The sequence below is a fragment of the Anser brachyrhynchus genome (assembly GCF_964034855.1).
Source record: "Anser brachyrhynchus genome assembly, chromosome: 7".
Taxonomy (NCBI): domain Eukaryota; kingdom Metazoa; phylum Chordata; class Aves; order Anseriformes; family Anatidae; genus Anser; species Anser brachyrhynchus.
In genome coordinates, this window is record NC_137701.1 from 788654 (window position 1) to 814475 (window position 25822).

Consider the following 25822-nt stretch of genomic DNA (forward strand, 5'->3'; position numbering starts at 1 on the left):
TGATGGCCCCAAGGATGGAGGAGATACCGGCTAAGTGGAGTGAGAAGATAGCCAGGTCTACTGAAGCTCCGGCGTGGGCAAGGTTACCTGCTAGGGGAGGGTAGACAGTTCAGCCTGTGCCGGCGCCAGCTTCTACAGTGGATGAGACTAGTAGTAGGAGGAATGATGGGGGGAGGAGTCAAAAGCTTATGTTGTTTATTCGCGGGAATGCTATGTCGGGGGCACCGATTATGAGGGGGACTACTCAGTTGCCCAATCCTCCGATCATGAGCGGATGCAGTGCAGTGAGTCCAGAGAGTGCACTGGCACCACTGGGCATGCAGTGCAGTGAGTCCAGAGAGTGCACTGGCACCACTGGGGATGCACTTCAGTGACTCCAGAGAGTGCACTGGCACCACTGGGGATGCAGTGCAGTGAGTCCAAAGACTTCACTGGCAAAACTGGGGATGCAGTGCAGTGAGTCCAGAGAGTGCACTGGCACCACTGGGGATGCAGTGCAGTGAGTCCAGAGATTGCACTGGCACCACTGGGGATGCAGTGCAGTGAGTCCAGAGAGTGCACTGGCACCACTGGTGATGCAGTACAGTGAGTCCAGAGAGTGCACTGGCACCTAAGGGGCTGCACTGCAGTGAGTCCAGAGAGTGCACTGGCACCACTTGGGCTGCACTGCGGTGAGTCCAGAGAGTGCACTGGCACCACTGGGGATGCATTGCACTGAGAGCACAGAGTGCACTGGCACCACAGGGGTTACACTGCAGTGAGTCCAGAGAGTGCACTGGAACCACTGGGGATGCAGCACAGTGAGTCCAGAGAGTGCACTGACACGACTGGGGATGCAGTGCAGTGAGTCCAGAGAGTGCACTGGCACCACTGGGGATGCAGTGCAGTGAGTCCAGAGAGTGCACTGGCACCACTGGGGATGCAGTGCAGTGAGTCCAGAGAGTGCACTGGCACCACTGGGGATGCAGTCCAGTGAGTCCAGTGAGTGCACTGGCACCACTGGGGATGCAGCGCAGTGACTGCAGAGAGTATACTGGCACCACCGGGGATTCATTGCAGTGAGTCCAGAGAGTGCACTGGCACCACCTGTGATGCAGTGCAGTGAGTCCAGTGAGTGCACTGGCACCACTGGGGATGCAGTGCTGTGACTCCAGAGAGCGCACTGGCACCACTGGGGATGCAGTGCAGTCAGTCCAGTGAGTGCACTGGCACCACTGGGGGTGCAGTACAGTGAGTCCAGAGAGTGCACTGACACCACTGGGGATGCAGTGCAGTGAGTCCAGACAGTGCACTGGCACCACTGGGGATGCAGTGCAGTGAGTCCAGAGAGTGCACTGGCACCACTGGGGATGCACTGCTGTGAGACCAGAGAGTGCACTGGCACCACTGGGGATGCACTGCAGTGAGTCCAGAGAGTGCACTGGCACCACTGGGGATGCACTGCAGTTAGTCCAGAGAGTGCACTGTCACCACTGGGGATGCAGTACAGTGAGTCCAGAGAGTGCACTGGCACCAGTGGGGATGCAGTACAGTGAGTCCACAGAGTGCACTGGCACCAGTGGGGATGCAGTGCAGTGAGTCCAGAGAGTGCACTGGCACCACTGGGGATGCACTGCAGTGACTCGAGAGAGTGCACTGGCACCACTGGGGATGCAGTGCAGTGAGTCCAAAGACTTCACTGGCACCACTGGGGATGCAGTGCAGTGAGTCCAGAGAGTGCACTGGCACCACTGGGGATGCAGTGAAGTGAGTGCAGAGAGTGCACTGGCACGACTGGGGATGCACTGCAGTGAGTCCAGAGAGTGCACTGGCACCACTGGGGATGCAGTGCAGTGAGTCCAGTGAGTGTACTGGCACCACTGGGGATGCACTTCAGTGAGCCCAGAGAGTGCACTGGCACCACTGAGAATGCACTTCAGTGAGTCCAGAGAGTGCACTGGCACCACTGGGGATGCACTGCAGTGAGTCCAGAGAGTGCACTAGCACCACTGGGGATGCAGTGCAGTGAATCCTGTGAGTACACTGGCACCACTGGGGATGCAGTGCAGTGAGTCCAGAGAGCTCACTGGCACCACTGGGGATGCAGTGCAGTGAGTCCAGAGAGTGCACTGGCACCACTGGAGATGCAGTACAGTGAGTCCAGTGAATGCACTGGAACCACTGGGGATGCAGTGCAGTGAGTCCAGAGAGTGCACTGGCACCACTGGTGATGCAGTACAGTGAGTCCAGTGAGTGCACTGGTACCACTGGGCCTGCAGTGCAGTGAGTCCAGAGAGTGCACTGGCACCACCGATGATGCAGTACAGTGAGTCCAGTGAGTGCACTGGCACCACTGGGGATGTAGTGCAGTGACTCGAGAGAGTGCACTGGCACCACTGGGGATGCAGTGCAGTGAGTCCAGAGAGTGCACTGGCACCACTGGGGATGCAGTGCAGTGAGTCCAGAGAGTGCACTGGCACCACTGGGGATGCAGTGCAGTGAGTCCAGAGACTTCACTGGCACCACTGGGGATGCAGTGCAGTGAGTCCAGAGAGTGCATTGGCACCACTGGGGATGCAGTGCAGTGAGTCCAGAGAGTGCACTGGCACCACTGGGGATGCACTGCTGTGAGTCCAGAGAGTGCACTGGCACCACTGGTGATGCAGTACAGTGAGTCCAGAGAGTGCACTGGCACCACTGGGGATGCACTGCAGTGAGTCCAGAGAGTGCACTGGCACCACTGGGGATGCATTACAGTGAGTCCAGAGATTGCACTGGCACCACTGGGGATGCACTTCAGTGATTCCAGAGAGTGTACTGACACCACTGGGGATGCGGTGCAGTGAGTCCAGAGAGTGCACTGGCACCACTGGGGATGCAGTGCAGTGAGTCCAGAGAGTGCTCTGGCACCACTGGGGATGCAGTGCAGTGAGTCCAGAGACTGCACTGGCACCACTGAGAATGCCCTTCAGTGAGTGCAGAGAGTGCACTGGCACCACTGGGGATGCAGTGCAGTGAGTCCAGAGAGTGCACTGGCACCACTGGGGATGCACTGCAGTGAGTCCAGAGAGTGCACTGGCACCACTGGGGATGCACTGCAGTGAGTCCAGAGAGTGCACTGGCACCACCTGTGATGCAGTACAGTGTGTCCAGTGAGTGCACTGGCACCACTGGGGATGCAGTGCTGTGACTCCGGAGAGCGCACTGGCACCACTGGGGATGCAGTGCAGTGAGTCCAGAGAGTGCACTGGCACCACTGGGGATGCAGTGCAGTGAGTGCAGAGAGTGCAATGGCACCACTGGTGATGCACTTCAGTGAGTCCAGAGAGTGCACTGGCACCACTGGGGATGCACTGCAGTGAGTCCAGAGAGTGCACTGGCACCACTGGGGATGCAGTGCAGTGAGGCCAGAGAGTGCACTGGCACCACTGGGGATGCACTGCAGTGAGTCCAGAGATTGCACTGGCACCACTGGGGATGCAGTGCAGTGAGTCCAGAGAGTGCACTGGCACCACTGGGGATGCACTACAGTGAGTCCACAGAGTGCACTGGCACCACTGGGGATGCTCTGCAGTGAGTCCAGAGATTGCACTGGCACCACTGGGGATGCAGTGCAGTGAGTGCAGAGAGTGCACTGGCACCACTGGGGATGCACTTCAGTGAGTTCAGAGAGTGCACTTGCACCACTGGGGATGGGTTTCAAGCCAACTGCATTAACCGCTCATGCTTCTTTCTTATGAGACGTTAGTAAACCAATTACATAGCCTTGTCAAGACTAAATCACAGGTAAAAATCCTGTACATCTCATGTGGCCAACCACTCCCAACTAGGATTCCAAGAACCAGGAGGTTCGGTGAAAATAGGGCTAGTGCTATTAGAGGGGTGATTATTAGGGTAAGCCCTAAGCTGTCTTTAATGGAGAAGTATGGGTGGAATGGGATTTTGTCGCAGTCTGATACGATTCCTAGTGGGTTATTTGAGCCTGATTCGTGTCGGAAGGTTAGGTGGACTAGGGTGATTCCTGCAATTAGGAAGGGCAGTAGGAAGTGGATGGCGAAGAATCGGGTTAAGGTTGGATTGTCTACTGAGAATCCTCCTCAGGCTCATTCTACTAGAGTTTGCCCAATGTACGGGATGGCTGAGAATAGGTTGGTGATTACGGTGGCCCCTCAGAATGACATTTGTCCTCATGGTAGGACATACCCTACGAAGGCAGTTGCTATTAGGGTGAGTAGGAGGATTACTCCTGTGTTTCAGGTTTCTTTGTATAGGTAGGAGCCGTAGTAGAGGCCTCGTCCGATGTGTAAGTAGATGCAGATAAAGAAGAGCGAAGCACCGTTGGCGTGGAGGTTGCGGATGAGCCATCCGTACTGGACGTCTCGGCATGTGTGAGCTACTGAGGAGAAGGCGAGTGAAGTGTCTGCGGTGTAGTGTATGGCTAGTAGCAGGCCTGTTAGGATTTGTGTGGCTAAGCAGATGGCTAGAAGGGAGCCGAAGTTTCATCAGGCAGAGATGTTGGAGGGGGCGGGTAGGTCGATTAGGGAGTTGTTGATTATTTTTAGTAGGGGATGGGATTTGCGGATGTTAGGGGCCATTAGTGAGTCTGTGTGTTATTAGGATTATTACCAGGATGGAGAGGGCGAAGGATCCTAGGTAGGCCTTAATTAGCCCTGTGTGTATTGAGGTTGCGGCTTTGCTTGCGGCTACTTGTAGTTCAGCAAGGCCCTCTGGCCCTATTTTTTTGAGTCAGGAGAGGTCGATCAAGTGTAGGGCAATGTTTTGTCCCTTTTCTAGTAGGTTTTTGGAGAAGAATCGGTGTACTAGGGGGTTGAAGTACCCTAATGCAGAGGAGAAGTTTATGAGGGGGTTTGGTTTGGGGTGAGTGAGGGTGTGTGTTATGTTCGATAGTTCTAGGGCTAGGATGATTCCTAGGATTGTTATGAGGATGGCAGCGGTTTTGGTGATAAGGGGTATGGTTATTGGGGGGGTTTTGGTTGGTGTGATGAAAGAGGTAATGATTATTCCTGCTGTAATGCTGCCTAGGGCGAGTCGGGTTAGGGGGGCGGTGATTAGTGGGTTGTTTTCGTTTATTGATACTATTGGGGGGATTCGGGTTTGTCCAGCTTGGACTAGGATGGTTATGCGGATGCTGTAGGTTGCGGTGAATGCTGTGGCTATAAGGGTTAGGAGTAGGGCTCAAGTATTTAGGTATGATGTGTTTAAGCTTTCGATGATGAGGTCTTTTGAGTAGAATCCGGCTAGGAATGGGGTTCCTATCAGCGCCAGGTTTCCGATGGTTAGGCAGGAAGTAGTGACTGGGAGTATTTTCTGTAGGCCTCCTATCTTTCGGATATCTTGTTCTCCGTTTAGGTTGTGGATGATAGACCCTGAGCATAGGAATAGTATGGCTTTAAAGAAGGCATGGGTTGAGATGTGTAGGAAGGCTAGTTGTGGGAGGTTTAGTCCGATAGTGACTATTATTAGTCCTAGTTGGCTGGATGTTGAGAAAGCAATGATTTTTTTGATGTCATTTTGGGTTAGGGCGCATGTGGCAGCGAATAGGGTTGATAGAGCACCTAGGCATAGGCAGGCAGTTAGGGCTGTCTGGTTGGTGGCTAGCAGGGGGTGCATGCGGATGAGCAGGAAGATTCCGGCTACTACTATGGTACTGGAGTGCAGTAGGGCTGATACTGGGGTGGGGCCTTCTATTGCTGCGGGCAGTCATGGGTGGAGTCCAAATTGGGCGGATTTTCCTGCGGCTGCGAGGATTAATCCTATGAGGGGGAGGATTGGGGTTTGGTGGGGGTGTACGGCTTGTTGGATCTCTCAGGTGTTGAATGTTGAAGCTAGTCATGCTATGCTCAGGATCAGTCCGATGTCTCCGATTCGGTTGTAGATTACGGCTTGTAGGGCGGCGGTGTTGGCATCTGCTCGGCCTTGTCATCAGCCGATGAGAAGGAAGGACATGATTCGTACTCCTTCCCAGCCTACGAATAGGAGGAATATGTTGTTTGCGGTTGTTAGGAGGAGTATGGCGACTAGGAATGTCAGTAGGTAGGTGAAAAATTTTGTTACGTATGGCTCTGAGGCCATGTATCATATGGCGAATTGTAGGATTGATCATGTTACAAATAGGGCGATTGGAAGAAATGTTATTGAGTATTGGTCTATTTTTAGGCTCAGGGGGATTTTAAAGTTTATAATGAATTTTCACTCCCAGTGGCAGGTGACAGATTCTACTCCCGAGTAGATGAATGCGGTTGTAGGGGCTAGGCTAATTAGGAATGCGGTTTTAACAGCGCGGGTGGTGGCTTGTGGGGTGTTTTTAAAGTTTTTAAATAGAAATGGCAGGATGATTGGGGTTAGGAGGATTGTCAGCGTGAGTAGTGTGAGGGAGTTGATTAGTAGTGTGGGGTTCACTACTTTTACTTGGATTTGCACCAAGATGGGTGGTTCCTAAGACCAGTGGATTGCTGTTATCCTTTAAAAGTAAGGGGGCTGAGGTTTTAGGCTCAGATGTAAGAGTTAGCAGCTCTTGTTGGTTAAACCCTCCCCTCGGCAGGTAAGAAGGTTTGAACTTCTATTCTTAGAATCACAGTCTAATGTTTGGTTTAAACTATACTTGCATGAGGGGATTCCGGAGATCAGTTCGGGTTTGAGGATTAGGAGGAATATTGGGATAATGTGGAGTGTTATGAGCAGGTGTTCTCGCGTGGTTGAGTTTTGCATAGATGTGATGTGGGAGGGGATTGAGCCTCGTTGGGTCATTAGTAGTATGAATAAGGTGTAGGAGGCGGTTAGTAGGGTTGCGATTCCTGTTAGGATGATCGTGAAGGCAGATCAGTTGAATAAGGTGATTATAATGGTTAGCTCTGCTATGAGGTTTGTTGTTGGGGGTAAGGCTATGTTTGTTAGATTGGCCAGCAATCATCAGGTAGCTATGAGTGGTAGGAGAGGTTGTAGGCCTCGTGTGAGTAGTAGAATTCGGCTGTGCGTACGTTCATAGTTTGTGTTGGCTAGGCAGAATAGTATGGAGGAAGTTAGTCCATGGGAAATTATTAGGATCATTGCCCCTGAGAATGATCAGTGGGTTTGGATTATTCCTGCGGCGATAACTAGGCCTATGTGGCTAACGGATGAATAAGCGATTAGTGATTTTAGGTCTGTCTGTCGTAGGCAGATTGAGCTAGTCATTAGGGCGCCTCATAGGGCCAGGGTTAGGAAGGGGTAGTGCAGGAGGTTGGACAGTGGGCCCATAAATAGAGTGACTCGTATAATTCCGTATCCTCCTAGCTTTAGTAGTAGGGCGGCGAGGAGTATTGAGCCTGCGATGGGTGCTTCTACGTGGGCTTTTGGCAGTCAGAGGTGTAGGCCGTATAGTGGGGCTTTTACTATGAATGCTATGAGCAGTGCTAGACCTGATAGTATTCCTGTCCATGAGGTGGATAGGGTTGGGTGGGTTAGTTGTAGGGTTGGCAGGTGCAGGGTGCCAATTTTCACGTATAGGTGTATGATTGTGATTAGCAGGGGTAGAGAGCTTACTGGCGTGTAGAATAGCAGGTAGATGCCAGCGCTTAGGCGTTCTGGTTGGTTCCCCCATCGGGTGATTAAGATTAGGGTGGGAATGAGGGTTGCTTCAAATGAGATGTAAAATAGTGCTAGTTCTGTGGTGGAAAAGGCTAGTAGGATGAATGGCTGGACTGCGACTAAGGTTGAGATAAAGATTCGTTTGCGTTGTAGGGGTTCTTGTTGCAGGTGGTTTTGGCTTGCTATGATTATGAGTGGGAGTAGTCAGCAGGATAGTACTAGGAGGGGGGATGAGATTTGGTCAATTCCTGTTCAGTTGGATAAAAATTTGTAGGGGTAGTAGGTTGGGATTAATCACTGTAGGCTTAGGGCAGCGATTAGGAGGCTGTATAAGGTGGTGTTAGTCCATAGAAATTTTGGTGGAGACAGCAGGGCTGTTGGAAGAAGTATGATTGTGGGTAGGATGATTTTTAGCATTGCAGGAGGTTTAGGTTGTGTAGATGGTCGGAGCCATGTGTGCGGGTGGAGGCTACTAGGATGGCCAGGCCTGTGCCCGCCTCACACGCTGAGAAGGTTAGCATGAGAATTGGTACCATGGTGAATGAGGAGACTTGGTTTTCGATGGATCATATTGATAGGCCTACGAATATCGATAATATTATGCTTTCAAGGCATAGTAGGGCGGATACTAGGTGGGTTCGGTGGAAGGCTAGTCCTAGTCCGCTGAAAATGAAGGCTGAGTAGAAGCTTAAATGTAGGGGCGACATAAAAAAGTTACAGGGTTGGCTGTAATCTGCTGGGTCGAAACCAGCTATCTTTTTGGTTAGACTAACTTTCTGTTATTCTGCTCATTCTAGGCCCCCTTGAATTCACTCGTAGGCCAGTCCGAGTGTTAGGAGAAGGAGGATCACTACAGTTCAGGTGAGGGTCATTAGGGGGGATTGGAGTTGGACGGCTCATGGCAGGGGGAGTAGGAGGGCGATTTCTAGGTCGAATAGGACGAACAGGATGGCTACTGAGGAAGAATCGGACTGAGAATGGTAATCGAGCAGATCCAAGTGGGTCGAATCCACATTCGTACGGTGAGAGTTTCTCTGAGTCGGGGTTTATTTGGGCGAGTCAGAAGTTTAATGCGGTTAGGGCGGCGCTTAGGATTGATGATAGGGCGAATATGAACATGAGTGCGTTCATTGCTCTCCTCTGGGTTTATACCAGATTCTAGAGATTGGAAGTCAATTGTAATTAATATACTAGAAGAGCAAGATCCTCATCAGTAGATGGTTATGTAGAGGAATAGTCAGATGACGTCTACGAAGTGTCAGTATCAGGCTGCTGCCTCGAATCCGAAGTGGTGGTCTGATGTAAAGTGGAACTTGATCAGTCGGAAGAGGCAGACGGTCAGGAAGGAGGATCCGATGATTACGTGGAGTCCGTGGAATCCAGTGGCAACGAAGAAGGTAGATCCGTAGACGCTATCGGCGATTGAGAATGGGGCTTCGTGGTATTCTATTGCTTGTAGGGCTGTGAAGTAGAATCCCAGGAGGATCGTTAGGGTTAGGGCGTGGATGGCGTGTTTTCGGTTTCCTTCTGTGATGCTGTGATGGGCTCACGTTACGGTAACGCCTGAGGCTAGTAGGATGGCTGTGTTTAGTAGGGGGACTTCTATCGGGTTGAGTGGTTTAATTCCTGTTGGGGGTCATTGGCCTCCTAGTTCTGGGGTTGGGGCCAGGCTCGAGTGGAAGAACGCTCAGAAGAACCCTAAGAAGAAGAATGCTTCGGATGTGATGAAAAGGATTATGCCGTATCGTAGGCCTTTTTGGACTGTGGGAGTGTGATGGCCTTGGAAGGTGCTTTCTCGTACAATGTCTCGTCATCATTGGAGTATTACTAGGAGTATTGAGATGAGGCCTAGGGTTAGTAGTATGGATGAGTTGTAGTGGAATCACATGATTAATCCTGAGGTTGTGAGTAGGGCGGCGGCTGCCCCGAAGATTGGTCAAGGGCTTGGGTCAACTATGTGGTATGAGTGTGCTTGGTGTGCCATTAGATGTTTTCTTGTAAGTATAGGCTTAGAAGGAGCACGAAGACGTAGGCCTGGATTATGGCTACTGCTACTTCTAGGATGGTTAGGAGTAGTAGGATGATTATTGTTAGGATGGATACTGCAGGAAGGGTGGGTATTAATGCAATGGAGGCTGTAGAGATGAGTTGGATGAGTAAGTGTCCTGCTGTAAGGTTGGCTGTAAGGCGGACTCCGAGGGCTAGGGGGCGGATTAGTAGGCTGGTTGTTTCGATCAGGATTAGTGCGGGGATTAGGGGTGTAGGGGTACCTTCGGGTAATAGGTGGGCTAAAGAGGCTGATGGTTGGTTTCGTAGGCCTGTTAGTAGTGTGGCGAGCCATAGTGGGAAGGCTAGGGCTATGTTCATAGATAGTTGGGTGGTTGGGGTGAATGTATATGGAAGGAGGCCTAGAAGGTTGATTGTAAGAAGTATGATTATTAGGGATGTAAATATTATGGCTCATTTGTGGCCATTTTTGTTGAGTGGGACTATTAGTTGTTTTGTGATTAGGTGAAGGAGTCATGTTTGGATAGTAGAAAGGCGGTTGTTGATTCATCGGTTGTTTGGGGACGGGAATAGTAGGGCTGGGAAGAGTAGGGATAGTAGGATTAAGGGGATGCCGAATAGATTGGGGCTGGAAAATTGGTCAAAGAAGCTTAGGTTCATGGTCAGGATCATGGTGTGGGTTTGGTAGTGAGGGAGGTCTTATTTGATGGGGGGTTGGTTGTGGTGAAGGCTAGTAGTTTTGGTTGGATGAGGAGTGCTAGGGTTAATCAGGTTATAATTATGATTGAAAATCATGGTGCGGGGTTAAGCTGTGGCATATCATTAAGGAGGGGGAAGTCCCTCTTTGGCTAGCTTAAAAGGCTAGTGCTGTTGCATAGCTTCTTAATGATTAGGATGATGATAGAAGGGACGATCAGGCCTCGAAATGTGGGAGTGGGGTTGATTCTACTACAATGGGTATGTAGCTGTGATTAGCCCCGCAAATTTCTGAGCATTGTCCGTAAAAAATCCCAGGCCGGGTGGTAATGAATGAAGTTTGGTTTAGTCGGCCTGGGATTGCGTCTGTTTTAACTCCGAGCGTTGGGACTGCTCAGGAGTGGAGTACGTCTCCTGCAGTAATGATCACGCGGATGGGGGATTCTATTGGGATAACTACGCGGTGGTCAACTTCTAGCAGTCGGAAGTGGCCGTTGGGTAGGTCTGGGGTGGGCACTATGTAGGAGTCGAATGATAGGTCTTTGAAGTCTGTGTATTCGTAGCTTCAGTATCATTGGTGGCCGATGGCTTTTAGGGTGAGGTCTGGTTCATCGATTTTGTCCATTATGTAGAGGATTTGTAGGGATGGGAGGGCGAGGAGTACCAGGACGATAGCAGGTAGGATTGTCCAGATCAGCTCTACTTCTTGGGCGTCTACAGCATTGGACGAGAGTTTTTCTGTTAGTATGTGGGCTAAAAGGTAGAGAACTAGGCTGCAGATAGCTAGGGCAACGATTAGGGCGTGGTCGTGGAATTCAACGAGTTCTTCTATGATGGGTGATGAGGCGTCTTGGAATCCTAGTTGGGAGTGGTTGGCCACATGAGATGTACAGGATTTTTACCTGTGATTTAGTCTTGACAAGGCTATGTAATTGGTTTACTAACGTCTCATAAGAAAGAAGCATGAGCGGTTAATGCAGTTGGCTTGAAACCAGCATGTGAGGGTTCGATTCCTTCCTTTCTTGTACTTGGACGAAGGCCGGTTCCTCGAAAGTATGGTATGGGGGAGGGCAGCCGTGGATTCATTCAACGTTTGTGGTAGTTAGTTCTGGTTGTAGGACTTTTCGTTTGGCCGGAAAGGCTTCTCAGATGATGAATATTAGTATGATTACGGCTACTATTGAGATTAGGGAGCCGATGGAGGAAATGGTGTTTCATAGTGTGTAGGCGTCGGGATAGTCCGAGTATCGTCGGGGTATTCCTGCTAGGCCTAGGAAGTGCTGGGGGAAGAACGTTAGGTTTACTCCTGTAAATATTACCCCGAAGTGGGCTTTTGCTCATGTTTGGTGTAGGGTAAACCCAGTGAGTAGTGGGAATCAGTGAGTAAATCCTGCTAGAGGCCATCCTAGTATAGGTAGAAGGTAAGTAAGGCCAATTTGGGGCTGTAAACTAGGATGATGGCGATTCAGCCTAAGTGGGAGATGGACGAGAAGGCTAGGATTTTGCGTGTTTGTGTTTGGTTCAGTCCTATTCAGCCTCCTAGTGCTGTTGAGGCTAGGGCCATGGCGGTGAGTAGAGCTGGGTCGAGGGATTTGGATGTTAGTAGGAGCAGGGTTAGTGGGGGGAATTTTATGAGGGTCGAGAGTAGCAGGGCTGTTATTAGTGGCGATCCTTGTAGTACTTCTGGGAATCAGAAGTGAAATGGCACTAGGCCCAGTTTAATAGCGATTGCTGCTGTCAGTAGTAGACAGGAGGTTGGGTGGTTTATTTGTGTGATGTCTCATTGGCCAGTGACTCAGGCATTAGTTATGCTAGAGAATAGGACCAGGGCGGAAGCAGCTGCTTGGGTTAGGAAGTATTTCGTTGCGGCTTCTACTGCTCGTGGGTGGTGGGATTTGGCAATTAGGGGAATGATGGCTAGTGTGTTGATCTCCAGTCCTGTCCAGGCCAGAACTCAGTGGTTGCTGGAAATTGTGATTGTGGTGCCCAAGATGAGGCTGAAGGTTATGATTGGGGTCGCGTAAGGGTTCATTAGTAGAGGAGGGGGTTAAACCATCATTTTCGGGGTATGGGCCCGATAGCTTGATTAGCTGACTCTACTAGAAAATAATATAAGGGAAGTATGGAGAATTTTGATTTCTCTTGTGTGGGTTCAATTCCTACTTTTCTAAGGTCAACAGGAAATGAGAGGGCTGTTATACCTCTATGTTCACTTTATCATAGTGACCCTTTGTAGTTCAGGCACATTTCCTTATGTAAGGAGGTAGGCCTGCATAGCAGATAGGTATGCTGATGTGTCAGAGGCACAGAGCTAGTGTGAGGGGTAGGAAGTTTTTTCATAGTAGGTGCATTAGTTGGTCATATCGGAATCGTGGGTATGAAGCTCGGACCCATAAGAAACCAGAAGATAGTAGGAGGACTTTTGTGGCTAGGATGACGGGGAATAGTTCTGTGGGTGGCCCTAGGGCGCTTGGGTTTAGGAATATGATGGCTGTAAGTGTATTTATTAGCATAATGTTCGCATATTCAGCTAGGAAGAATAAGGCGAAGGGTCCTGCGGCGTATTCAACGTTAAACCCTGAGACTAGCTCAGATTCACCCTCTGTGAGGTCAAAAGGAGCTCGGTTTGTCTCTGCTAGGGTGGATACGTATCATATTATTGCTAGGGGTCATGAGGAGAAAATGAAGTATAGAGGCTCCTGTGCGACGGCAAAGGAGCTGAGTGTGTAGCTTCCGCTTAGTATGATTATTGATAGCAGGATTATGGCCAGTGTCACTTCGTATGAAATGGTCTGTGCTACTGCCCGTAGGGCTCCGATTAGTGCGTATTTTGAGTTCGAGGCTCAGCCTGATCATAGGACTGAGTAGACGGCTAGGCTTGACATGGCTATTAGGAAGAGAACTCCGAGGTTTAGATCTGCTAGGGGAAATGGGAGTGGTAGTGGTGCTCAAGTGGTGAGGGCTAGGACAAGGGCTAGTATTGGTATCAGAATGAATAGAAGTGGGGAAGAGGTAGAGGGTCGGATGGGCTCTTTGGTAAATAGTTTCAGTCCGTCCGCAAATGGTTGAAGTAGGCCAAAAGGCCCGACAACGTTAGGGCCTTTGCGGGATTGTATGTAGCTTAGGATTTTCCGTTCTACGAGGGTTAGGAAGGCTACGGCAATCAGGATTGGGATGATGTATAGGAGGGATATAACGAGGCAGCTTAGTGTTGTTATTTGAATCATGGGTGAAGCTAGGGAGAGGATTTGAACCTCTGGGGAAAGGGCTTAAGCCTTCTGCACTTGCCGGGCTCTGCCACTCTAGCTGGTCCTTTTCTAGGATTGAAAGTGGTGGGGGAAGGCCCTCTTCACGGTTTAGTTGGTTTCACTGCTTAGAGGGGGGGGCGTGCTTGTGGTATTGGCCCCACTTTCCCGGTCCTTTCGTACTGGGGAGAGTGTGTCATAGATAGAAACCGACCTGGATTGCTCCGCTCTGAACTCAGATCACGTAGGACTGTTAATCGTTGAACAAACGAACCCTTAATAGCGGCTGCACCATTAGGATGTCCTGATCCAACATCGAGGTCGTAAACCCCCCTGTCGATATGGGCTCTTGAGGGGGATTGCGCTGTTATCCCTGGGGTAGCTTGGTCCATTAATCAATTATATTGGGTCTGGTCACTGTTAGCACTTTGAGGGGTAGCTCTAGGTAAAGAGGTATGGTCTTGTTTTTGGAGGATTTGTTCTCCTCCAAGGTCGCCCCAACCGAAAAATATCGACCAGGCTCTGCGATGGTAGTGGCCCCAGTGGGGTTGATTGAGGATTCGCGGTGGTCGTTGATTTTTAAGTTCCACAGGGTCTTCTCGTCTTATGTTCACATCCCCGCTTTTGCACGGGGAGATCAATTTCACTGATTATCTGTGAGAGACAGTTAAGACCTCGTTTAGCCATTCATACAAGTCTCGATTTATGGGACAATTGATTGCGCTACCTTTGCACGGTTAGGATACCGCGGCCGTTAAACCTAAGTCACCGGGCAGGCATCACCTTCAATACTTGTTTAATTTGCTGAAGGCTATGTTTTTGGTAAACAGTCGGGCCTTATTAATTTGCCGAGTTCCTTTCACAGATTTTAATCGCTCTTATAGGCGCTCCTGAGTCGGGTTAACAGGGTTAGTTAATACGTGGTCTTGTAGGGGTTTTTGTATCTGTCTAGGTCTGTTAATAATGTTTCTATGTAAGCTTGCGCCGTTAGAGGGGTGTGGCCCTGAGTTACTTATTTTAGCATTAATTCTCCTATATTCATAGGTTGACCTGTTTGTGATAAGGGAATCATCTTATTTTGGTATTTTTAGGTGGTGGAGCTTTGACGCACTCTTTTTTGATGGCTGCTTTAGGGCCCACGGTAGGATCAGTAGTAAGAATTATCCGCTAGTCGAGGTTGTGTCCTTTTTTAATGGAGCTGTCCCTCCATTAAATAGCTCTTAATCGTCTCATTAGGGTTCAGGATGTCCGGTAGGGAGGATTAAGGGGGAACTTAGATTCGTTTCACAGGTAACCAGCTATCACCCAGCTCGGTTGGCTTTTCACCTCTACTGACAAGTCATCCCACTCTTTTGCAACAGAGACGGGTTCGCTCTCTTTAACTGCTTGAAAGTAGCTCGCTTGGGTTTCGGGGGGGCAAACTTTAGTTCACTTTGCTTGGTTGTTCTCGCTAAACCATGATGCAAAAGGTACAAGGGTTGATCTTTGCTGTCTGTCGCTTTGATTGTTTCACTGCTATTTCATCTTTCCCTTACGGTACTGGGGTCTCTATCGCGTCTAAGTGTCTTTTCTATCGCCTATACTAAGACTGTAAAATGCTTTAGTTTAATTAGTTTAGTAAATTCTTTAGTTTTGGTGTACTATTTGTGTGGTTGAGCTAGAGGGGGGGCTTCAAGACGATCCGGTCTAGTAGATATCTTTCAGGTGTAAGCTGAGTGCTTTGGTGTTATAGCTACGTCTTGATATTCTAAGTACACCTTCCGGTACACTTACCTTGTTACGACTTACCTCATCTTCAGCGTATTTATGGTATTAGTTATGTGGGATGTGGCTTTTGAGGAGGGTGACGGGCGGTATGTACGTGCCCCAGGGCCGGCTTAAAGTAGGCTCTATTGTCCCACTTTACTGCTAAATCCGCCTTCCAGAAGTGGTTTCACGCTTCTTTCCGTGTGCCCTATGAATAGGGAATGTAGCCCATTTCTTCCACTCCATAGGCTATACCTTGACCTGTCTTATTAGCGGGGTGCTATTGTGTCCACTGTTGTGCTCTCATTCGAGGTGGGCTGGCGACGGCGGTATGTAGGCTGTGTTGGCAAGGGGTGGTTGGGTTAATCGGGGATTATCGATTGTAGAACAGGCTCCTCTAGGTGGGTTTGGGGCACCGCCAAGTCCTTAGAGTTTTAAGCGTTTGTGCTCGTAGTTCTCTGGCGGATACTTCGGTAAAGTAAGTATCAAGATTTAGGGCCAGGCATAGTGGGGTATCTAATCCCAGTTTGGGCCCTGGCTTTCGTGGGTTTAAATCAGTCGTTAGTTCCTAAGATCATCTTAATGGTGTGTTTAGGTGCATCTTGGGCTTATGACAGCTCAGTTGCATTTTGATCTTAGTTAGCTAGGATAGGCATTTTACCACTCTTTACGCCGTGTCAATAGGACGGTTGATTTGGGTTTCTTGTATGACCGCGGTGGCTGGCACAAGATTTACCAACCCTTGAAGTTAGGCTGTTGCTATAACTAAGTCAAGTTTGCACTCATTGCTTAATGTTAATTACTGCTGAATACCCGTGGGGGCGTGGCTTAGCGAGGCGTCTTGGGCTACTACTTGGGTGTGCCTGATACCCGCTCCTCAAGGCCTGTATGGGGGTAGGTGGTCGAGGGCGTTTACACTGGGGCGCGGATACTTGCATGTATATATTTAGCAAAAACCAACCGTAAGGTTAGGACTAAGTCTTTTGTCCGCAGGCATGTTTTATGCCATCTTGGCAACTTCAGTGCCATGCTTTGTGTTAAGCTATGTGGACGGGGGTGTGGTTAGCTGATAGTTGAGTGGTGAGTGAGAGTGAAGTATATGAAATTATTGCTTGTGTTTACTATTTTTAGTACTGGAGTTTCTCTAATAAGTTTAAGTTATTTTGTATGTGTTTGTGTGTATATGTACATCGTTCCGATGATGTCATGGAAGGGATGATTAATGGAGTTTTAGAGGTAGTTTGCTGGGATTGGGCGATGAAGGTTTATGCTACATGGTGGTTAGCGAAAGTTTACTGGTTTAGTTTGTGAAGCGCAGGGGTTGCGCTTAATGATTTGTTGTTTTGTGCTATGTCCAACGAGCATTCATCCAATAGCCCCATTTAACCCGGAGGGTGGAGGTAACCTTAACTGAATGTGGTCAAAGTGCATCAGTGTCAGGATGATTCCCCATATACGCCAACCGTCTCATCGAGGGACCCTTGAAATATAGGATAGGCCGTGAGGCAGGTGTGTCCAGGCTTAGATTGTGGGACCCCCGAGATCACTGGGAATAGCCACCTGTGAGGTAACCCCGGAAAAAATAAGAGGAACCAGAGGCGCCAAAAAGCTGGAACATGCCGCGATTACGCATTGAGAAGGTGAAAGTACTCACAGATGCCACTTTGAAGGGCAAGGAGGGGTGAGTGAACCCAATGGATGGCCCTGACCGAGGAACCAGAGGCGCAAAAATGTGAGGAGGGCGAGGGGTTTAGGGGGAACGTATGGGCCTGAAGCTAGTCATACCGGACATTATGTGCAACGGGTTGCTGATTTCACGTGAGGAGTACGATTAATAAATCCGTCTGATACGAACTGCATGAGATATGTGGTGGAGAGTTGTTGTTGGAGCATGTCCTGTGAGCATTCATTAAAATGGGGTCTTGTTATGCGCTTGAGTGGAGTTGTATTGGGTGTTGTGGGGTATGGTCCTAGAACATTCATGCCGGGTGGTTTGGTAGGAGTGTGTTTAAGGGTTTAATGGCCGTGTACATGTATGGGTTTAGCACCTGCTTATAAGATAGTCCGTATATAATGTATATTACTGGTACTATAGTATGTATGTATATGGGGTATATAAATTTATGCACGAATATGCATAACCAAATACCCCCGCCTCGGGGGGGGAGGGGGGGGGGGTTAAGCATAATGGCATAGATGGGGTAGAATTATTGGGGGCTTGCGGTTAGTTCCTGTAGTTGAGAACAATGGCGGCTTTTCGAGCCGCAGGCCTCGGGTAGTGTCCGGGCAGGAATAATGACTTATTTTATGTTTTTTTTAGGGATTTGCTTTGCGGTGGGTGTTTTGGGTGTGGCGTCGAATCCTTCGCCGTATTATGGGGTTGTTGGTTTGGTGTTAGCGTCTGTGGCGGGGTGCGGGTGGTTGCTGGGCCTTGGGGTTTCGTTCGTGGCTTTAGTGCTGTTTATGGTGTATTTGGGGGGTATGCTGGTGGTGTTTGTTTATTCAGTAGCTTTAGCAGCGGAGCCTTTCCCTGGGGCTTGGGGGGATTGACGGGTGATTGGATGTGCAGTAGCGTTTGTGGCAATTGTTTTTGGGGGGTTGGTGTTTGGGGGGTTTATGGGGGCTTGGAAGTTCGGGGTTTCTACTGTGAATAATGTTGGGGTGTTTGTTGTTCGGTCGGATTTTAGTGGAGTTTCCATGTTTTATTCACATGGGGCAGGGATGTTTTTAGTGGCGGGTTGGGGGCTGTTGTTGACTTTGTTTGTTGTATTGGAGCTTGTGCGGGGGTTGTCGCGGGGTGCTATTCGGGCGGTTTAGGGGTTAGGGTCAGAGAATAGTTTATTGAAAATGCCAGCTTTGGGAGCTGGAGATAAAGGTTTGAGTCCTTTTTTTCTGAGTTTGGGGTACTCTAAGAAGTGGTAAGTCTTCAATCTTTGGTTTACAAGACCAATGTTTTTATAAACTATTAGAGTATTTAGCAGTTGAGTATTTTGTTTTCTAGGGCGCTTGCGGCGGGGAGGAGAAATAGGAGGATAGTGAAGTAGGCGATTGAAGCGAGTTGGCCGATGATGATGAATGGGTGTTCGACGGGTTGGCTTCCTACTCATGTTAGGACGAGGAGGTCGGCGACTAGTACTCAGAATAGGAGCTGGGAGAGTGGTCGGAATGTTATTGCTCGTTGTTTTGATTTGTGCAGGAATGGGATTAGGAATAGGATCAGTACGGAGGCGGCCAGTGCTAATACGCCTCCTAGTTTATTTGGGATTGAACGTAGGATGGCGTAGGCGAATAGGAAGTATCATTCTGGCTTGATGTGTGGTGGGGTTACTAGCGGGTTTGCTGGGGTGAAGTTTTCTGGGTCTCCCAGGAGGTTAACCGCTCATGCTTCTTTCTTATGAGACGTTAGTAAACCAATTACATAGCCTTGTCAAGACTAAATCACAGGTAAAAATCCTGTACATCTCATGTGGCCAACCACTCCCAACTAGGATTCCAAGACGCCTCATCACCCATCATAGAAGAACTCGTTGAATTCCACGACCACGCCCTAATCGTTGCCCTAGCTATCTGCAGCCTAGTTCTCTACCTTTTAGCCCACATACTAACAGAAAAACTCTCGTCCAATGCTGTAGACGCCCAAGAAGTAGAGCTGATCTGGACAATCCTACCTGCTATCGTCCTGGTACTCCTCGCCCTCCCATCCCTACAAATCCTCTACATAATGGACGAAATCGACGAACCAGACCTCACCCTAAAAGCCATCGGCCACCAATGATACTGAAGCTACGAATACACAGACTTCAAAGACCTATCATTCGACTCCTACATAGTGCCCACCCCAGACTTACCCAACGGCCACTTCCGACTGCTAGAAGTTGACCACCGCGTAGTTATCCCAATAGAATCCCCCATCCGCGTGATCATTACTGCAGGAGACGTACTCCACTCCTGAGCAGTCCCAACGCTCGGAGTTAAAACAGACGCAATCCCAGGCCGACTAAACCAAACTTCATTCATTACCACCCGGCCTGGGATTTTTTACGGACAATGCTCAGAAATTTGCGGGGCTAATCACAGCTACATACCCATTGTAGTAGAATCAACCCCACTCCCACATTTCGAGGCCTGATCGTCCCTTCTATCATCATCCTAATCATTAAGAAGCTATGCAACAGCACTAGCCTTTTAAGCTAGCCAAAGAGGGACTTCCCCCTCCTTAATGATATGCCACAGCTTAACCCCGCACCATGATTTTCAATCATAATTATAACCTGATTAACCCTAGCACTCCTCATCCAACCAAAACTACTAGCCTTCACCACAACCAACCCCCCATCAAATAAGACCTCCCTCACTACCAAACCCACACCATGATCCTGACCATGAACCTAAGCTTCTGTGACCAATTTTCCAGCCCCAATCTACTTGGCATCCCCTTAATTCTACTATCCCTACTCTTCCCAGCCCTACTATTCCCGTCCCCAAACAACCGATGAATCAACAACCGCCTTTCTACTATCCAAACATGACTCCTTCACCTAATCACAAAACAACTAATAGTCCCACTCAACAAAAATGGCCACAAATGAGCCATAATATTTACATCCCTAATAATCATACTTCTTACAATCAACCTTCTAGGCCTCCTTCCATATACATTCACCCCAACCACCCAACTATCTATGAACATAGCCCTAGCCTTCCCACTATGGCTCGCCACACTACTAACAGGCATGTTAAACCATGTACGTGCCCCAGGGCCGGCTTAAAGTAGGCTCTATTGTCCCACTTTACTGCTAAATCCGCCTTCCAGAAGTGGTTTCACGCTTCTTTCCGTGTGCCCTATGAATAGGGAATGTAGCCCATTTCTTCCACTCCATAGGCTATACCTTGACCTGTCTTATTAGCGGGGTGCTATTGTGTCCACTGTTGTGCTCTCATTCGAGGTGGGCTGGCGACGGCGGTATGTAGGCTGTGTTGGCAAGGGGTGGTTGGGTTAATCGGGGATTATCGATTGTAGAACAGGCTCCTCTAGGTGGGTTTGGGGCACCGCCAAGTCCTTAGAGTTTTAAGCGTTTGTGCTCGTAGTTCTCTGGCGGATACTTCGGTAAAGTAAGTATCAAGATTTAGGGCCAGGCATAGTGGGGTATCTAATCCCAGTTTGGGCCCTGGCTTTCGTGGGTTTAAATCAGTCGTTAGTTCCTAAGATCATCTTAATGGTGTGTTTAGGTGCATCTTGGGCTTATGACAGCTCAGTTGCATTTTGATCTTAGTTAGCTAGGATAGGCATTTTACCACTCTTTACGCCGTGTCAATAGGACGGTTGATTTGGGTTTCTTGTATGACCGCGGTGGCTGGCACAAGATTTACCAACCCTTGAAGTTAGGCTGTTGCTATAACTAAGTCAAGTTTGCACTCATTGCTTAATGTTAATTACTGCTGAATACCCGTGGGGGCGTGGCTTAGCGAGGCGTCTTGGGCTACTACTTGGGTGTGCCTGATACCCGCTCCTCAAGGCCTGTATGGGGGTAGGTGGTCGAGGGCGTTTACACTGGGGCGCGGATACTTGCATGTATATATTTAGCAAAAACCAACCGTAAGGTTAGGACTAAGTCTTTTGTCCGCAGGCATGTTTTATGCCATCTTGGCAACTTCAGTGCCATGCTTTGTGTTAAGCTATGTGGACGGGGGTGTGGTTAGCTGATAGTTGAGTGGTGAGTGAGAGTGAAGTATATGAAATTATTGCTTGTGTTTACTATTTTTAGTACTGGAGTTTCTCTAAGTCCTAGGACTAGGAGGAAATGGTGTTTCATAGTGTGTAGGCGTCGGGATAGTCCGAGTATCGTCGGGGTATTCCTGCTAGGCCTAGGAAGTGCTGGGGGAAGAACGTTAGGTTTACTCCTGTAAATATTACCCCGAAGTGGGCTTTTGCTCATGTTTGGTGTAGGGTAAACCCAGTGAGTAGTGGGAATCAGTGAGTAAATCCTGCTAGAATGGCAAAGACGGCGCCTATGGATAGGACGTAGTGGAAGTGGGCAACTACGTAGTACGTGTCGTGCAGGGCGATGTCTAGGGAAGAGTTTGCAAGAACGATTCCTGTTAATCCTCCGATGGTAAATAGGAAGATAAATCCTAGAGCTCATAGTATTGGGGGGGGTCTCATTTGATTGTTCCTCCGTGCAGGGTGGCTAGTCAGCTAAATACTTTGATTCCGGTAGGGATGGCAATGATTATAGTGGCTGATGTAAAGTAGGCTCGGGTATCAACGTCTATTCCTACTGTAAACATGTGGTGAGCTCAGACGATGAATCCTAGGAAGCCGATGGATAGTATGGCTCAGACTATTCCCATGTAGCCGAAGGGCTCCTTTTTGCCTGAGTAGTACGTGACTACGTGTGAGATGATTCCGAACCCCGGTAGGATCAGAATATAGACTTCTGGGTGTCCGAAGAATCAGAATAGGTGTTGGTACAGGATTGGGTCTCCTCCTCCAGCGGGGCCGAAGAATGTGGTGTTTAGGTTTCGATCAGTTAGTAATATTGTAATACCGGCGGCGAGTACGGGGAGTGATAGAAGGAGTAGGATGGCGGTAATTAGTACGGATCAGACAAATAGTGGGGTTTGGTATTGTGAGAGTGCGGGGGGTTTTATGTTGATGGCTGTGGTGATAAAGTTGATGGCCCCAAGGATGGAGGAGATACCGGCTAAGTGGAGTGAGAAGATAGCCAGGTCTACTGAAGCTCCGGCGTGGGCAAGGTTACCTGCTAGGGGAGGGTAGACAGTTCAGCCTGTGCCGGCGCCAGCTTCTACAGTGGATGAGGCTAGTAGTAGGAGGAATGATGGGGGGAGGAGTCAAAAGCTTATGTTGTTTATTCGCGGGAATGCTATGTCGGGGGCACCGATTATGAGGGGGACTAATCAGTTGCCGAATCCTCCGATCATGATGGGTATGACTATAAAGAAGCTTATTACAAAGGCGTGAGCGGTAACGATTACATTGTAAATTTGGTCGTCGCCTAGGAGAGTTCCTGGTTGTCCTAGTTCTGCGCGGATTAATAGGCTGAGTGCGGTGCCGACTATTCCTGCTCATGCCCCGAAGATGAGGTACAGGGTGCCAATATCCTTATGGTTAGTGGAAAATAGTCATCGGTTGATGAAGGTGACGGGTAAGATGGCTGAGTGTTGAAGCGTTAGGCTGTAGTCCTTTTTACAGAGGTTTAATTCCTCTTCTTATCGGCTCTGTAGTGAAATTCATGTTGAGTTGCAAGCTCATCGATGCGCACTAGGGTGCGTCAGGGTCTTTGTAGGCAGAAGCCAATTGGTTTAGGCATTTAGCTGTTAACTAGAGTTTTGTGGGATCGAAGCCCATCTGTCTAGGGAGGCTTTAGCTTAATTAAAGTGTCTGACTTGCATTCAGAAGATACAGGTTAATATTCTGTAAGTCTTAATGTGCAGAAACTAAGAGGGTTTAACTCTTATTTAAGGCTTTGAAGGCCTTCGGTTTGGGGTGTTATCCTAAGTTTCTAGACAATGGCATGTATTATTGGGGACAGGGGAAGTAAGAGGATTGATAGTGAGGACGATAGCAGGTAGGATTGTCCAGATCAGCTCTACTTCTTGGGCGTCTACAGCATTGGACGAGAGTTTTTCTGTTAGTATGTGGGCTAAAAGGTAGAGAACTAGGCTGCAGATAGCTAGGGCAACGATTAGGGCGTGGTCGTGGAATTCAACGAGTTCTTCTATGATGGGTGATGAGGCGTCTTGGAATCCTAGTTGGGAGTGGTTGGCCACATGAGATGTACAGGATTTTTACCTGTGATTTAGTCTTGACAAGGCTATGTAATTGGTTTACTAACGTCTCATAAGAAAGAAGCATGAGCGGTTAACCTCCTGGGAGACCCAGAAAACTTCACCCCAGCAAACCCACTAGTAACCCCACCACACATCAAGCCAGAATGATACTTCCTATTCGCCTACGCCATCCTACGTTCAATCCCAAATAAACTAGGAGGCGTATTAGCACTGGCCGCCTCCGTACTGATCCTATTCCTAATCCCATTCCTGCACAAATCAAAACAACGAGCAATAACATTCCGACCACTCTCCCAGCTCCTATTCTGAGTACTAGTCGCCGACCTCCTCGTCCTAACATGAGTAGGAAGCCAACCCGTCGAACACCCATTCATCATCATCGGCCAACTCGCTTCAATCGCCTACTTCACTATCCTCCTATTTCTCCTCCCCGCCGCAAGCGCCCTAGAAAACAAAATACTCAACTGCTAAATACTCTAATAGTTTATAAAAACATTGGTCTTGTAAACCAAAGATTGAAGACTTACCACTTCTTAGAGTACCCCAAACTCAGAAAAAAAGGACTCAAACCTTTATCTCCAGCTCCCAAAGCTGGCATTTTCAATAAACTATTCTCTGACCCTAACCCCTAAACCGCCCGAATAGCACCCCGCGACAACCCCCGCACAAGCTCCAATACAACAAACAAAGTCAACAACAGCCCCCAACCCGCCACTAAAAACATCCCTGCCCCATGTGAATAAAACATGGAAACTCCACTAAAATCCGACCGAACAACAAACACCCCAACATTATTCACAGTAGAAACCCCGAACTTCCAAGCCCCCATAAACCCCCCAAACACCAACCCCCCAAAAACAATTGCCACAAACGCTACTGCACATCCAATCACCCGTCAATCCCCCCAAGCCCCAGGGAAAGGCTCCGCTGCTAAAGCTACTGAATAAACAAACACCACCAGCATACCCCCCAAATACACCATAAACAGCACTAAAGCCACGAACGAAACCCCAAGGCCCAGCAACCACCCGCACCCCGCCACAGACGCTAACACCAAACCAACAACCCCATAATACGGCGAAGGATTCGACGCCACACCCAAAACACCCACCGCAAAGCAAATCCCTAAAAAAAACATAAAATAAGTCATTATTCCTGCCCGGACACTACCCGAGGCCTGCGGCTCGAAAAGCCGCCATTGTTCTCAACTACAGGAACTAACCGCAAGCCCCCAATAATTCTACCCCATCTATGCCATTATGCTTAACCCCCCCCCCTCCCCCCCCGAGGCGGGGGTATTTGGTTATGCATATTCGTGCATAAATTTATATACCCCATATACATACATACTATAGTACCAGTAATATACATTATATACGGACTATCTTATAAGCAGGTGCTAAACCCATACATGTACACGGCCATTAAACCCTTAAACACACTCCTACCAAACCACCCGGCATGAATGTTCTAGGACCATACCCCACAACACCCAATACAACTCCACTCAAGCGCATAACAAGACCCCATTTTAATGAATGCTCACAGGACATGCTCCAACAACAACTCTCCACCACATATCTCATGCAGTTCGTATCAGACGGATTTATTAATCGTACTCCTCACGTGAAATCAGCAACCCGTTGCACATAATGTCCGGTATGACTAGCTTCAGGCCCATACGTTCCCCCTAAACCCCTCGCCCTCCTCACATTTTTGCGCCTCTGGTTCCTCGGTCAGGGCCATCCATTGGGTTCACTCACCCCTCCTTGCCCTTCAAAGTGGCATCTGTGAGTACTTTCACCTTCTCAATGCGTAATCGCGGCATGTTCCAGCTTTTTGGCGCCTCTGGTTCCTCTTATTTTTTCCGGGGTTACCTCACAGGTGGCTATTCCCAGTGATCTCGGGGGTCCCACAATCTAAGCCTGGACACACCTGCCTCACGGCCTATCCTATATTTCAAGGGTCCCTCGATGAGACGGTTGGCGTATATGGGGAATCATCCTGACACTGATGCACTTTGACCACATTCAGTTAATGTTACCTCCACCCTCCGGGTTAAATGGGGCTATTGGATGAATGCTCGTTGGACATAGCACAAAACAACAAATCATTAAGCGCAACCCCTGCGCTTCACAAACTAAACCAGTAAACTTTCGCTAACCACCATGTAGCATAAACCTTCATCGCCCAATCCCAGCAAACTACCTCTAAAACTCCATTAATCATCCCTTCCATGACATCATCGGAACGATGTATATATACACACAAACACATACAAAATAACTTAAACTTATTAGAGAAACTCCAGTACTAAAAATAGTAAACACAAGCAATAATTTCATATACTTCACTCTCACTCACCACTCAACTATCAGCTAACCACACCCCCGTCCACATAGCTTAACACAAAGCATGGCACTGAAGTTGCCAAGATGGCATAAAACATGCCTGCGGACAAAAGACTTAGTCCTAACCTTACGGTTGGTTTTTGCTAAATATATACATGCAAGTATCCGCGCCCCAGTGTAAACGCCCTCGACCACCTACCCCCATACAGGCCTTGAGGAGCGGGTATCAGGCACACCCAAGTAGTAGCCCAAGACGCCTCGCTAAGCCACGCCCCCACGGGTATTCAGCAGTAATTAACATTAAGCAATGAGTGCAAACTTGACTTAGTTATAGCAACAGCCTAACTTCAAGGGTTGGTAAATCTTGTGCCAGCCACCGCGGTCATACAAGAAACCCAA

The 25822-nt window shown here is 48.8% G+C and overlaps 1 long non-coding RNA gene across 5 annotated transcripts in view; it reads left to right on the forward strand.

Annotated features, from left to right (window-relative positions):
* The window catches only part of LOC308198098, a 176832-nt gene that overhangs the window by 16311 nt on the left and 134699 nt on the right, over nt 1-25822 (forward strand). For 3 of the 5 annotated variants that reach the window (XR_013953627.1, XR_013953630.1, XR_013953631.1), the window contains one exon: nt 10772-18630. This is a non-coding gene — a long non-coding RNA (uncharacterized lncRNA). Of the gene's footprint in view, nt 1-9582; nt 18631-25822 lie in introns of all 5 variants that reach the window. The other 2 variants (XR_013953628.1, XR_013953629.1) reach the window with 2 other exon arrangements.